The sequence below is a fragment of the Falco punctatus genome, assembly GCF_963210335.1.
Source record: "Falco punctatus genome assembly, chromosome: 9".
Classification (NCBI taxonomy): domain Eukaryota; kingdom Metazoa; phylum Chordata; class Aves; order Falconiformes; family Falconidae; genus Falco; species Falco punctatus.
Genome location: NC_137589.1, coordinates 27,531,738 through 27,545,715, shown reverse-complemented (window position 1 = coordinate 27,545,715; position 13,978 = coordinate 27,531,738). Strand labels below are relative to the sequence as shown.

The following is a 13,978-nucleotide window of genomic DNA, read 5'->3' as shown; positions in this document are numbered from 1 at the left end:
ATGAGGACTTACCCTGTGAAAATTTCCTGACATGGATTAATTTAGCCATATTACACATGTCAGCTGCTGAGCCAAATATATACACACCTAGAGAATTCCCTTAGTAGAGTGGTAGTTTCCAAGAAACCAATAAGAAATTAGCAAATAAAAGACTTCAATGTAAGGTTTGTTCCAAAACCTCTAATGTTACATGTGATGTTACAATCTATACATTTAATTTATAAAAATTACACAGAATTTACTTAATGCATAAAAATTGCACACAAAAATTACACTAGATAAAAGCTTGTCCCTAGACTAGTCTAGGGCAGGTAGAAACCAGATGTCATGTCTTTGTTGAATCATATGCATACATGATGTAGAATAGAAATACACATTCTTGCTGGCTGTTGCTGCCATTCATTGAAGGACACTTAGCACACGGTTAAACATTCAATTTGATTATTACATAAACCTTGGTCAACCTTTCTGCTTTAACTTTCCCCCTATTCTCAACACATTGTACTTTGAATATTTTCTGAATATCAAATGGGAGAACACCTTCTATATACCCGTATTTGTAAAACTAGTTGTTCCAATAAGTTATCAAATCCGTCAAAATAAGATAAACTGTCTAGATACACTCTATCATGCAAGATAGTCTAGGGACCAGTCAGTCAAACCCAGGAACCAATCTATTATCTATATGGTAATCATCTAGAAGAATTGCTGTTTTGGATTAATTAAATTTTGTTTTCTGACTAACATTACAAAGTTCATTTTAGGTTATAGAAGAATATAGAGGAAATGGAAGAATAGACAAATGAAACTTTTTTAAAACTCTCAAGAATCCTAAAAGGGTTTTACAAATATTAATCAAGTAATATTCCCACAGAATTAGTATCATTATTGAACATCTTTCTCAAATAATAAAGGCTACTTTATTAGGAGTCCATGAAAACAATATAGGTAGTGAACTTCCAGCCCAAGCATGTGTGTCAGTGCACTGAAAGACTGCTGAAAATATTTTGTCAGACTATTTTACTAAGTCTATCAAGAATAAGAACTGTATGCAGTGAAAACTCAGTTACGATTTTAAGCAGAATGATTTATAGTAAAACTCCACTGAAATTTTTTAAAAAGACAGATCAATACTCCAATGCACTAAATGAGTACATTAATGTTAATAAGCATTATAGCATTGTTTAATAACATTAGGCATGCAGGCTAAGCTTGTGTAAAAAATATTGGACATTATATGTCAGCGACTGAATAGCTATGTTCATCATAGAGAATTTAAATCTATCTGAAATATTGTGCTTTAGCTTCTTTCCCTTGAGAAAGACAGTGTAAGCTAATTACAATGTGCTGTATTTGAATATGAACAGTCCTATCCGTCTTATTTAATCTTTATGTGAAAGGAACCTTTTCCTGACAATTTATTTTCTAAGCTATTTCAAGCATTTGGTTTTACTGTAATTTAGAAAATCAGCTATCTGTAACAGTCAATTCCATGGAATATTCTCAAGAAAATAAAATAAATTTTCAGTAGTTACTACTGCTAGTATTTATTCTGTTAAATTACCTGGCACTTAACCAAAAGTGGTAGTAGAGGGATATTAAAAGCAGAGAATAACCAATCACAGAATCACACACAATGTGTATACTCCTCCACTTATCTGATTAAGTACTAAATTTCTCCAAGGATGGGGATTTCACATTCTCTCTTGGCAACTACTCAAGTACTTAAACACTCTGACCGTGATTTATTCTGCCCAGCCCCCCCCCTTAAATGCAACTGGAATTTCTCCTGTAGTTTGCAATTGTAGCCTCTTGTCCTTTCACTGCATCTCGCAGAGGAGTATTATTCCCTCTTCTCTGTTATCCACCTTTACATAGTGGATCTCCCTTAGATTTTCCCCAGACTAAACAAACACGTTTTGATATCATACGACATATCTGCCAGGCCTCCTAAGTATCATTAAAGTCTTGCAGTGGCCCCCTCTCCAGTTTGTCAATCTCTTTCTTTTTTTTTTTTTCTTGGAGGGACACATACCCCAAAATTGGACATTGTGTTCCAGACATATCATTGTAAGTGCTGAAGGGAGGGGAATATTCATTTCTCTAACCCCACTGCTGCTTCCCTGCTAACGCAGCCAAGTGGATGTTCAGCTTCTATTACTAACACGTCATATTGCTAATTCATGTTCCATTTGTCCACCAGGACGCCCAGAGTCCTTTTCTGTAGAGTTGTAGGCAATTCCCAGCCTGAACTGATACAAGGAGTTCCCTCCCAGGTGCAGGATTTGCTCCCCCAGTCTGATGCTCTCCACGGGTCACAATGGCACTTTGTTACATCATCCCACTATAAATGATGTCAGTCTCAGCCCATGTACTGATCCCTGAAGGAAACAATTCATAATAGGCCACCCAGAAGTCAAATATTTTTAACCCAGCAGGCCAGCCAGATTTTAATGTAAATTTTAGTCCATCCACCTAGCTTGTATCTCCTTAGCTGGCTAGATGAATCCTACAGGAGACTGTCAGAAAAGCCTTGCCAGAGTCAAGATAAATTAATATTCTCCCCTCACCCACAGAGCTAGTCTTCCCATTGTAAAAAGCAATCAGGTTGGTCAGACAGAATTTGTCCTTGGGACATGCACACTGAATGTTCACTGTCTTCTTCTTGTCCTTCATGTGCCTTGAAATGGATTAGAGTAGGACCTGTTCCAGGATTTCTCTGTGGTCTGAAGCAAGTATGTAATTCCATGCCTTCTGCCCTTTTATCTTGAAGGTGGGGCATGGCACTTGACTTTTTTCTAGTCATGGGGAACCTTCCTTGATCACCACAATTTTTCAAAGCTGATAGAGAGCAGACAGTTGGCTCAGCACTTTTTTTTTTTTTTTCCTGCCTGCATGGTCCTATGACCATGTCTATTATTTTTATATATTTTTCTTCTTTGAACATCAAAATCTTTTTTGAGAAAAAGAGTAACTTTTATCCAGTTAGGTGGATTTGAGTATTTCCACTATGCAAGTATTCAGTAGTAAGCCCATAATGATGTACTACAGTAACACACATATATTGGCACTGAATGACAAACCATGGAAATATCCATATTTCTAATCATTACCTCACTCATCTATCTATTCCTTCATATTTCAAAGGTTCGTTTTACAGGCTAAAGTTACATTTAGGTTGCAGCATCCTTTAGCTTCTGTGTCGCTTGGAGTATAAACCAAAACCACTGTCCTCTTTCCTTGTGATTGCAATGAGATGGGAGCAGGAACTTCAGCTTCGTTTCTGAGAATAATGGAGAGATGCAGGAAGACAAATGCAGAAGTTTGCACATATTAACCAATGAGGAGATTCTCAGTCTCCCTGTCAACCACTGTTGTAGTGTTTTCTGGAACTCTGCCAGAAAATCAATTCAAAATGTATGAAAAACCTTGCTATCTGTGAATACCTTCACAATCTCTAAGTTCATAGGTACAAAATTCAAAGTAGCAAAGTGAAAGCTGCAAAACAATGCTAAATACGTATGCTTTCAATGTGGGAATGTAATTAAGATCTTTAAAAAAAAGTTTGTATACAGACATGTAAGCCCAGCAGACTTTTATATACCACTTTTTCTGGCATCTATTATTCTTTTGATCTTTCATAGTTATTGATGCATCATAGATAGCCAGCATTATATCTGAAATTAGGATACATTGTAACTATATTCCACTGCATAATGTAAATGCATTCCAAATTCCAGCTGTAATTATCAAACATATTTGATTTGTACAGATAACAGTGTGAACTTGCAGAAAAAAAATGATAGGATTTGAAGAAAACAAGAAAGGCTTGCAAAGTCTGCAAACATCTTGAACTAAGTTCTGATCGATTCTTATAAAAGATGCACTCAAGATTAAAATTGCCTTCTTTCAGTGTTTCAGAACTGAGTAAAAATAGGGCAAACATTTATCAGGTCTGTTTATTATTCTGTGCTTAGTTTGTCATAGAATTACACCTCCATTCCAAAGAAGAAACTTGAGCACAAGGTGATGCAAAGAATCACATAACATTCTTTTCTTTGCCACCTTTTAGCATTCCATTAGCATAAAAATCCAATGTCCTTAAGATTAATATCGTCAGAACTCTTTAAGGATTTGTAATCTGACAGTCAGCATATCCCTTGTTATTATATTAAGCATTGTTAGATTTTTCTGTCAAAAATTTATAAAACCCCAGAGGGCTGGACTGAAATAATTACATGGCATACATACATCTCTCTAATGACAAAGAAAATATGCCTCAGGTTGCAGTTCAGTGGAAACCTCTTGCACTGGTAGGAAAACTGTGACCGAATAGGTCATTTTCACTTCTGCCTTACCTAAGTATGAAGAATTTATTTCTCCACAATAAAGAACGCATCTTTGATAATTTTAAATTAATTTGATAATTTAAAATTAAATGTAAAATTAACTGCTTTGTACCAGAGCAGTAGGATTGCCTATTTTTGCAGCTTTAACATATTTAGAATTTAGGTAATAAAAAGAAAAATGGAATAGGCACAACAGCTATAAAATGACATGTAAACCAAAGTTTTCCAAGTCTCTCCTCCTAAATCATACAAGTTTCATTTCTTTTAAAATGATATACCTCTTACTGTGTTCTTTGTAAAAAATAAGAACAAACTTTTAGTCAAGGAACTGGACCATGAAACACAAAGACCAGTAAAAAGAACAGGTTCATCACAAATGTTTCATCAAAATGTTGAAAAAAAATTATTTTTCTTTTTAACAGAAATATTTGGAGGTTTCATGAATTTGCACAAACTCAGTTTAGGAAAAATATACTAGCAAGACATCAATTTTGCCATTTTTTAATAAGAATTTTCATGTTTATTTTGTACTTTTAAGAAAAATAAGTGCAAAAACCCAAGACCAAAGAAAAACACTGTAAATTTAACAAAGCATAACGCTTTTTATCCACATCTGAGTTTTCAACAACTTTTCATAGGAATTCTCAATTGCTCTTATTCTATATTCCACAAAGAAAAATCTGAATTAATAGAATAAAATTTTTATTTCCTTTTGGCTCTAGTTAGTGCCTAGCTCAATAGTAACTTTGTGTGTGACCTTGGGAAAACTTTTTAATCTCACTCAGTTCTGTCTGGGAAAATAATAGTTCCTCATGAGTGCTACAGACTGTAAATTAATTGATTTTCTGAGATGTTCTGATATTACAGTGGTATCAGCACAGCATACCAGAAATCATTTGAGAATAATTCTTCAAGAATTCTAGTCCCAGAGTTTTTTCAATAATGCCATGTCATAACATTTCTCAAACACAGCGTAACTGGAACACGTTCCCTCTTCTGTCTTTTTGCCAGAAGTGAATTTCACCCTTGGTGAATTTTACTGCTTTCTTCCTACTACCAAAACCATAAGACAACATCACTCTAAAAGAAAGAAAAAACCCCATGATGTTTGCCACTTAACAGTATAATTTGCAGATTACTGAGATAACGTTTGAAGATCTGCAAAAGTAACAACTCAATTCACTAGAAAAAACAGAAAACAATTTAAGCCTGTGTGTACTCTAATAAGTATCATCTAAGGACTCAGTTTGATTTGCATGATTAGTTAACCTATTTCAGCATGAACATTATGAAATTAATGGCTTTCTATTTGCATTATTTCAATTGCTTGTGAATTTTGAAAGTGATAGAATTTGTGAATTCAGTCCATAGTTGCAGGTAGTTGAGTATATATAAATGACACCTGTTTATCTGTAGCCTAGTATCTGAATAGCTGGAATACTCCAAACCATAAATTAGATAACGTGGGATATGCGCATATTTATTAAATACCATTATATTATATTCTATCTATCTTCCTTCTGTGGACAGATCCAACATCACTGAAAATCATTTGCAAGTTTTAAAACCTTGGGCTGTTTAAGGAACTCAGAAAAACATTACATCTACCAGACTGCTTAGCGAGATCACTGTCAAATGAACCTAAGTGAAGAAAGCAGCAGTTCAGAGTCAGTTCAATTCCTGTGTTCTAAAGAAAGCACACGCTTTGTCTTTTTTCAAGCACTCTTCATTTCTGCCAGAACTACTGTTGCTACGGATGAGCAAACTCAGCCCCTCTTTCTCCACAGATAAACCTTCCAAATATGTGGGAGTCAGTACATTTAACTGCAGCAAAGAGCTTGTTCATTACTAACTATTGAAAAATCTCTAGAACAAAAGCAATGTTTCCAATACACATGTTTAATGTCTAACAGGGTAATACCCAAAAATCTGTTTGCCTTCTTTAGATGCTACTGCAAGTCACACAGTAAAAAATGAATGTCACAGACTCTAAAGGTAAGAAAGGAGCATTCTGTCACCTGTCACCTTCATCATATAGCATACAGTTTCACACAAATATACCCATAATCAATGCTATAACCTTATGAATTTACTGTAAGTTATTAAAAAAAAAAAGAAAAATCAAAATGAAACATTGAAAAAGGTATCCAGATTTAAATATTTGAAGCAGTGAAAAATGCACCCACTGTTCTGCTTTCCCAAATTTCCCTTTGTAATGTGTGTAAAGTACATAATTGAATTTTTGTAGCTTCAGATTCCAGCTACCAGATCTTCTTATGTCTTTATCAGATAAATTAAAGAGCCCTTTACTATCAGAAGTTTTCTCTTCATGGGAATATCAATAGATATATTAAATCGCTTTTCAGTTTGTTCTTGAATAAAATAACTAGACAGAGCTTCTTGTCTTTCATTCCGAGTCAGGTTTCCTGACCTTGAATCATTGCTGTAGTTCCTGCAGGAACATTTTTCAGTTTTCCAGCGTTGTTTTAAAGCATGGAGAGCATAGCTATAATGGTCTCATTAATGCAATGTAGTACAGCATCACTTACTTTACTCATTATTTGCCTACTTGTAAATCATGGAACTTTGCTTGTTACAGCATTACTTTGGTAAGTCTTGTATTTCTGGCTCCACACTATGATCCCTAAACCCTTTTGATAGCAATACTTTCTCAGGAATAGCTCATAACCATTAAGTTATTTACATTCCTCCTCTTAGATGAACAAGATGTTAGAAAGAATTGGGGGGGTTGGGTGGGAGGGGGGGGGCAGAGTGGGGAGTGTGTAGAGAGATGTTGAATCCAAATGAAAATCTATCAATGAAAGTTTGTTACCTAAATACTTCTGAGATAAGGGTTCTGAACTTAGGTTTACAATTCAAATTTCAAAGTCATCGGACTTGTCACCCAGGACTTCAAAAGGCCTGCTGTGAAAGACACCCTCCCTCTGTAAGCTGGCCCATCCATAATCTCAGTTGTTTTCTGAAAACATCTGTTTCTTCACAGACTATGTAACACTAAATTCATAACACCAACACAACACACAAACCTTCTCACACCGCCAAATAAAATCCATAGAATGTATCAGTTTTTCAGATGTTATACAAATACCAAAGATTTATTGTTCCCATTCTGGACATTATCAAAGAACGGTTGCTGTGATAATAGATTGTAGGGGTAAAGCATCAGGGTTATGCTATCAAGATTATACTCAAAACAAGTGTTTTGTATTGTATTTAGTGTAAATTAGACCCTTTAAAAAAAATTACTCGATGAAAGCCTTTTAGATAATTCCAACACAATAACAGAGTTAAAAGGAGTTTAAAAAAATATTGTAACTCAAGGTATCTTCAAATGAAACCAGGAAAGATTATCAACCACAAAATACCAAAGTCTAATAATCAGCAATTTTTAAACTTAATAGATTAAATACATCTGCATCAGATCTCAAAGGTTTCATTCTTCAGGAATTTTCAGGAATAGCTTAACATTTCATCATAAAAATAATCAATAGTTCAAAGTTATTTAGCAGAGAATGGATTATTGCAATCAGAGAGTTTGTTCTGCATCACATAGACAGGATTTCCTTGAACTGATTCCAGTTAGGGCTTCAAAGTCCTTTGTTTCCAATCTTATATCCACCTTTTTGAATCTGAACCTTTCTAATATTTTAGCATTTTCCTCAAATTATGGGTTCCAAAAGGAAACCTAGCATTCCAAGAACTGTTATTGTCCTGTTTGTACCAAGGTAGTATCCGTCTTTCAACCTCTCTTTCATATTGTTCTGCTTTTATGTCTTAGGTCACATTAGCCCTTTAACTTCAGCATTACTATGATGTTCAACTAGTTTTCTACCCTGGCTCCAAATAACTTTCAAGGTCACTAATTTCCAGCCTACCATCTCCAATGTCATAGGTGGGGCCAGCATTCCTGGTTTCTATATGACTATACATTTGGACAGAAGAAATTAATATTATTTGATTCTCTTGATTGATTAAGAAATATCATAGAAGTTTATTGATGGGGATGCTATAATTGTTTATTACAATAAGAATGTTTATTACAATTATTCAATGAAAAGTCTTGAATTAAATGTAAGAACTATGTATGAAAACTACAAATTTATCTTTTGTTTTATGAAAAAAATATAAAAATAAGATCTTATTAAACAGGATCAAAAATTTTGCTATGAAGGGAGAATTTTGTGCATGTTATACAACGATGAATTAACATCAAAACAACCTGCTGAGCTGTTCTCTTTCTTTTCTTTCCCTTTTTAATCCATAATAAAGCCCAGTGACATTATGTCCCCCAACAGCCTGAGTAAGTTTAACAAATTGGAATACGAACACTAAATCAATTCGATTCAATTTATTTAAACAAGACAAAAACTCTGAGGAGACCTTCATGCATTCATTTAAATGACAACCTCCATACTTAGGAAGTAAAATAAGCAGTGAAAAGAAAAAACCCCAAAACCTACCCAAGCCAAAAAACAATTTACAAAAGTATATCCAGTGTGCAAATGGTTTATGCACATTTTGGTATATCTAGGACTTTATAAAAATGGAAACTAAAATGCAGATCACTGAACACCAGTGAATTACTATCTAAACAAATTGTAACTAGAGCCAAAACTCAGAAATTTTTAATTTTGAATGTCTAAGTGTAACAATGTCTTTAGGATGCTCATATGTAAAATACAAGACTTGGGGTCTTACAAGTAAGCATGTTTCTGTAGATTAATCTATGAGTAAATATAAACTAACGGAGGGAAAAATCTTAATTTCAGCACAATCCGTTCAGTCTACGCATGTTTCCCTGAGGAAACTAAAAATCAAAATAAATCTAACAGAAGTATGGCACATTGTTTGAATTTGAAGTAAAAATGACCAAAAGTTACACTACATACACGATCACTGGAATGAATTTGTAGCAGTGGAAAACAGGAAACTAGCCATAAGTGCCTTTCACAAGAACATAATCTCTTAATAATGTAGAGAAATAAATTTATTCTATTCAATATTCATTGATATAGTAATCAAGCAAACACATAAAAAGCTAAAAAATAATGTCTAGAAGAAAACAAAAGTATTTTTCTAAAAGGTCTATGCTCAAATGACATATTTTACAAAAAAAACCCCAACCATTCCAGGATTCAAAGTAAAGATGAAATGGGAACAGCTTGTTAAATCTGGTTTTTAAGCAATCTATTGAACAAGGTTCGAATCATGTTGTATTTCGACTGGAAGGTCTGTGACAGATGGCCCAGTAATGCAGGTTGCAAAGTCATCTGCATAAAAACAATACTGGAATCTACAAGGAATCACAAGGCCCACTAATTTGCGTGAAGAGGAAAGAGTATCACAATACATGGGACCCTCTGGGGCATCTTGTTAATTATTGCAGGGTCACATTTCGGTGTAGGATTTTGTTCTTTACTCTAGAGCTAATTTACAGCCAGTTTGGTCTATGGTTCTCAAAGCCCAAGGCCAAAAAAGAAATTACAGTAAAAACCTGTGAAGGACGATTTGAGAGTTTTCATTAGTAGAAATAAATTTGCCTTTATTGGTGAATAACTAGAGATTGAAAATTAGTTACAATCAAGAAACAGCAGATCATAAGATCCTGAAATCTAAATTCTAGCCTATAAAGAAGGAAAAAAAATTATCCCATTGATGTTAATGGCATTTATGTCATTCATTCCTAGCCTAAATTCAGCATAAATTTAATTTTGAGAAAAGAATTTTAAATCTTATTACATCATTCAGACCTTTGATTTGATTTGATGTCATGTGTGCCATGCTTCCAGCTTACTAATTTTTTTAGTTAAAGCAAAGAGTGCTTTGACCACGTGTAGAGCAGCTGCAGTTTGCCATTTGGAGAACATGCAGTAGCTGTTCATATCCTGTTATTGCCTGACAATAGGATGAGATGGAATAACAAGAGCCTAATACTCCACACGCTCTTTGGGAGCATCGGAGCTGACTCAGTTGCTAATTTCACATTGTGTTGTAACCCTTGAAAACAGTGATGCTTTTCAAAAGAATTTGCATCCCCATGGCTTCAAACTGTACCACACCAAAGAATGCAGGATATCCCGTCTATTCTGTTCACTACAACAGGACAAGGGAAAATGTGCGCAGGATGAAAGAAGGGGCATGTTCAGACTTTTCAGGGAGGGAGCAAAAAGGAAGGAGGAGCTGACATTGAAAACAAACACCAACTACATACTATCCTAGGCATTACAGCACGAAAAATAATATTTTGTCTTTCTCAGGTCATGGGGAGTTATAAACACTGAGAACGCTTTTCCCCTAAGCAGGAGAGAACTACATCTATAGCACCCAGTCAGGACCTTGACTCAGGACTGTTTCTTTCCCAACTTCCTCAAGACAGGCAAAAATTTTGTTGTGAAAATTCAGAGAAACTGTATCGACAGAATTCAATTACACTTTGCAAATAAAACCTTTCTGAATATCAAGTATAAGACCAAACCTTCCTTACTAAACTGAAACCAATGGAGCCTTATCACTTACCTCATTAGAAGCCCTATCAGGCCTGTACATCTGCTTTTACTAACAGATACAAATTAGGTCACAGTCTGATTTGTAAGACATCAAGAGACATGGCTGCTTTCTAACCCCTTTCCTGCTCAATTTCTTGACTTTCAGCTCTGGATCATTTTTCAAATACAAGGTTGCTGCATACTAGAAACAATATCCAACATAAGAATGTTCTTAAGAACGTTCTGCCAATGAATCTTTTAATTACAAATGCTTCCTACTGCTTATTTCCTCTCCTACCAGTAATACCAAGTTCATCCTATCCTCAACACACTTCCTAGAATGACTTCCTTTTATCGTTAGATATACTGTTCTAATATATGGTGCTATTGTTCCTATGCTTTATTTCTAATTGTGCTTTTGTTAACTTCAATTTGAAAAAAGCCCCAAACACCTTAAGATTATCAAATGCAAGGCAGATTTTTTTCAAAAATCTTTTGTCTAAGAACTTGATTCACAGTTGTCTTTAATCAAAACTTAGTTCACTTTGCATATTTCTTTTTTTTCCATGATATCATCAAAAGCAGATTGCACAAATGTGGAACTTTTTAAAATAGAAAACAGAGAACTTATATTTAGTTGTTCAATAACAATCATCACTTGTACTGCTCATGTTACTCATTGAGACATCTTTCTCGGTTATTATTCCTGGATTTCTGTCTGCAAAACAGCACAGTACAGATACCCTAACAAGCATCATCCACACAGGTCTGAATTCAAAATAGGGGCCTTGAAATGTTTTTCTTTTCAAACATAAGCTGAGTTAGAAGCAGTGTTGTGTCAAGATGCTTTGAACTAGTTGAGCCTGACCCCTTCTGTTGTCAAGAGGACACTCAAATTGATGAAACAACTGCACTTTAAAGTAGAACGAAGAGCCAAATTGGCAGCCTACCAACTGAAAGATATGAAAATATTAGCTACTCATATTAATAGTTCAATTACCTCTAACTAATAAAATAAGCTGAAATGTTCTTCTTACCATAATCAAGAATATTTCTCAACAGAGTATGCCTCTCTATTTATTATTGTATTTCAGAAAACACCGTATCAATAAGCAGTATAAACAGGAAAAAATGGAACAATTTATTCTTTATTGCTCTTGTCTGACAAAGATAAAAAGCTGAAGCCTTTTAGAAGCAACATAATCTATCCAAGTTCTCCTAAATTTTGAGTGTCAAGAATATCAGTTCTTTATTTCCTTAATTTTCCTCAAGGACTCTGGCAAAGTCTGGAGTTCCTAAATAGTAATACCACATGCAGCTTACGGCTTCACAGGTTAAGAGCTTTGAAAAAGGCCAAAGTTATCTTTCATGTTATTTATAATAATATTAGGTGTATTTTTAGCCAGACATTTTTAGCTTAGCTTTTTTTCTGCAGGATTGGAAGCAGTGACTAAAATGTACTATGAGAACTTTTAAAGGTCATTACTAAACACAATCAACTGCACCTAAAAGAAACTTGTAACTGTCATGTGGGTAGTTTAAAAAGAACATCTAGTAAACTATAATAAAAGACATACTCCCCCATTATTTCTTTTAAAAGTGACTATCTGAACAGTTTGCAGAGCTACCCAGATCTTCTCTCTGATAAATGTTTTAGCTGGGAAGTTAAATACAGAAAATATTACAGGAAGTTTAAGTGTGGCCAAAGCTGTGATTCTCCATGTGTACATAATGCAGGTTTTTGTTGATACGGGAGAATGGAGAATCATTTGAGCCCTTTTCTACTTTTTGAATAATGTGCATCGCACAACATGTGTTATGGAGGTGGAAAATGACAGAGAATTGCCCTTGACAGAGATTTTCACTGAAAGACTATATGGTTTAGAAAGTGGGATGCTGTCTGTATGAAAGAGTTATGCACTGACTACTAGGTAATAATAGTGATCACTGTTAAAATATGGAAGAGGGTTGCTAAGAATGGAGAAATACATATTTCTAATTGGAAAAAAACCCCTTTGAGTTAATCCTCTTTTGAAATAAATTAGTTATCCCTCATGAAACTGATGAAAAAGAAAGTTTCAAAAGCTTGTAGATGTATTTATAAAATCCCAGAATAAATCCAGGAGGCAGCTGGCTTGAAATATTGGAGAACTTTCAGGGCTAAAAATTCTTGCTTATTAAAACAGCGAGTGGCAAACATGAAGGGTTAAGCAGGAGGAGAAGAGTCTCTTACTGAAATCCATCAGGGATCTAATCCAGACAGAAAATTTGCACATTCCCTCTGGGGTCCCTTCCGTGCCCTTGGGATGCCAGGCTAATGCTATCTCAAGTCCCAAAGGTGTCATGTCCCCAGAGGTGGAGCTCAGTGTGAAATATTTATTCATGCAAACAATTCTCAGAGGCCTCTCCTCATTCTTTGATGCATGAACATGGCAAAGCCTATATTCCATGATCTGTTGCCCCCAAAACTGTAAGGACTATTTCCCAGTATCCATGAGAATAAACTCAATGTTATTGTACTATATTGGCTCATAAATTTGTAAGGCAGTCTGAGATTCAGTCTTTGCACAGTCCTTACTCTTACTAAGCGTTTTCTGACCTTGTGAATACTGAGGGAAAACTTCAGGTGTTAACACAGTCATTAACTCCTTGCTATAAATCAGGAACCTCAGCAGAAAAGATACACCTCACTAGTGAGGTGAGAGCAGACCAAATATGAAATGCACCAGGGCTCCTGCCCCATCCCTGCCTAGCAGGCTCCTGCTTCCTGGGCACAACCAGGCAGCCCCAAGTGAATTCAGTGAACACACGAAGCCCAGCAGAGCATTCCCTTACCCACAGAGCCCAGGTATGGAGCAGAGTCCAAGCAGAGAATCCCTGCTCTGCACTGCAACAGGTATTCTGCTGCTGCTACCTCTTCACAACCCAGGAAGATCTGCCACAAAGCCTTCTTTGGCACTGGATTTTACCACTGCTGCAAACCACTCCTCTTCCCACAGCTCCTCCATCTTCAGCAAGACCAACCTTTCCAATTTCCCCTTGCAAATCACAGTTACATGGAATGACACTCCTTTCAACCTGGTCCAGATGTAGCATCCCCAAAACATAGCAATAATAACAGAA

General features: G+C 35.3%; 1 long non-coding RNA gene across 4 annotated transcripts in view; it reads right to left on the bottom strand.

Annotated features, from left to right (window-relative positions):
* Positions 1–13,978, bottom strand: part of LOC308069159 — a 76,223-nt gene extending 62,245 nt beyond the window's left edge. For all 4 annotated transcript variants that reach the window (XR_013930301.1, XR_013930302.1, XR_013930303.1 and 1 more), the window contains exon 1: positions 1–13,978. This exon is cut by the window's left edge and continues 22,288 nt beyond it. This is a non-coding gene — a long non-coding RNA (uncharacterized lncRNA).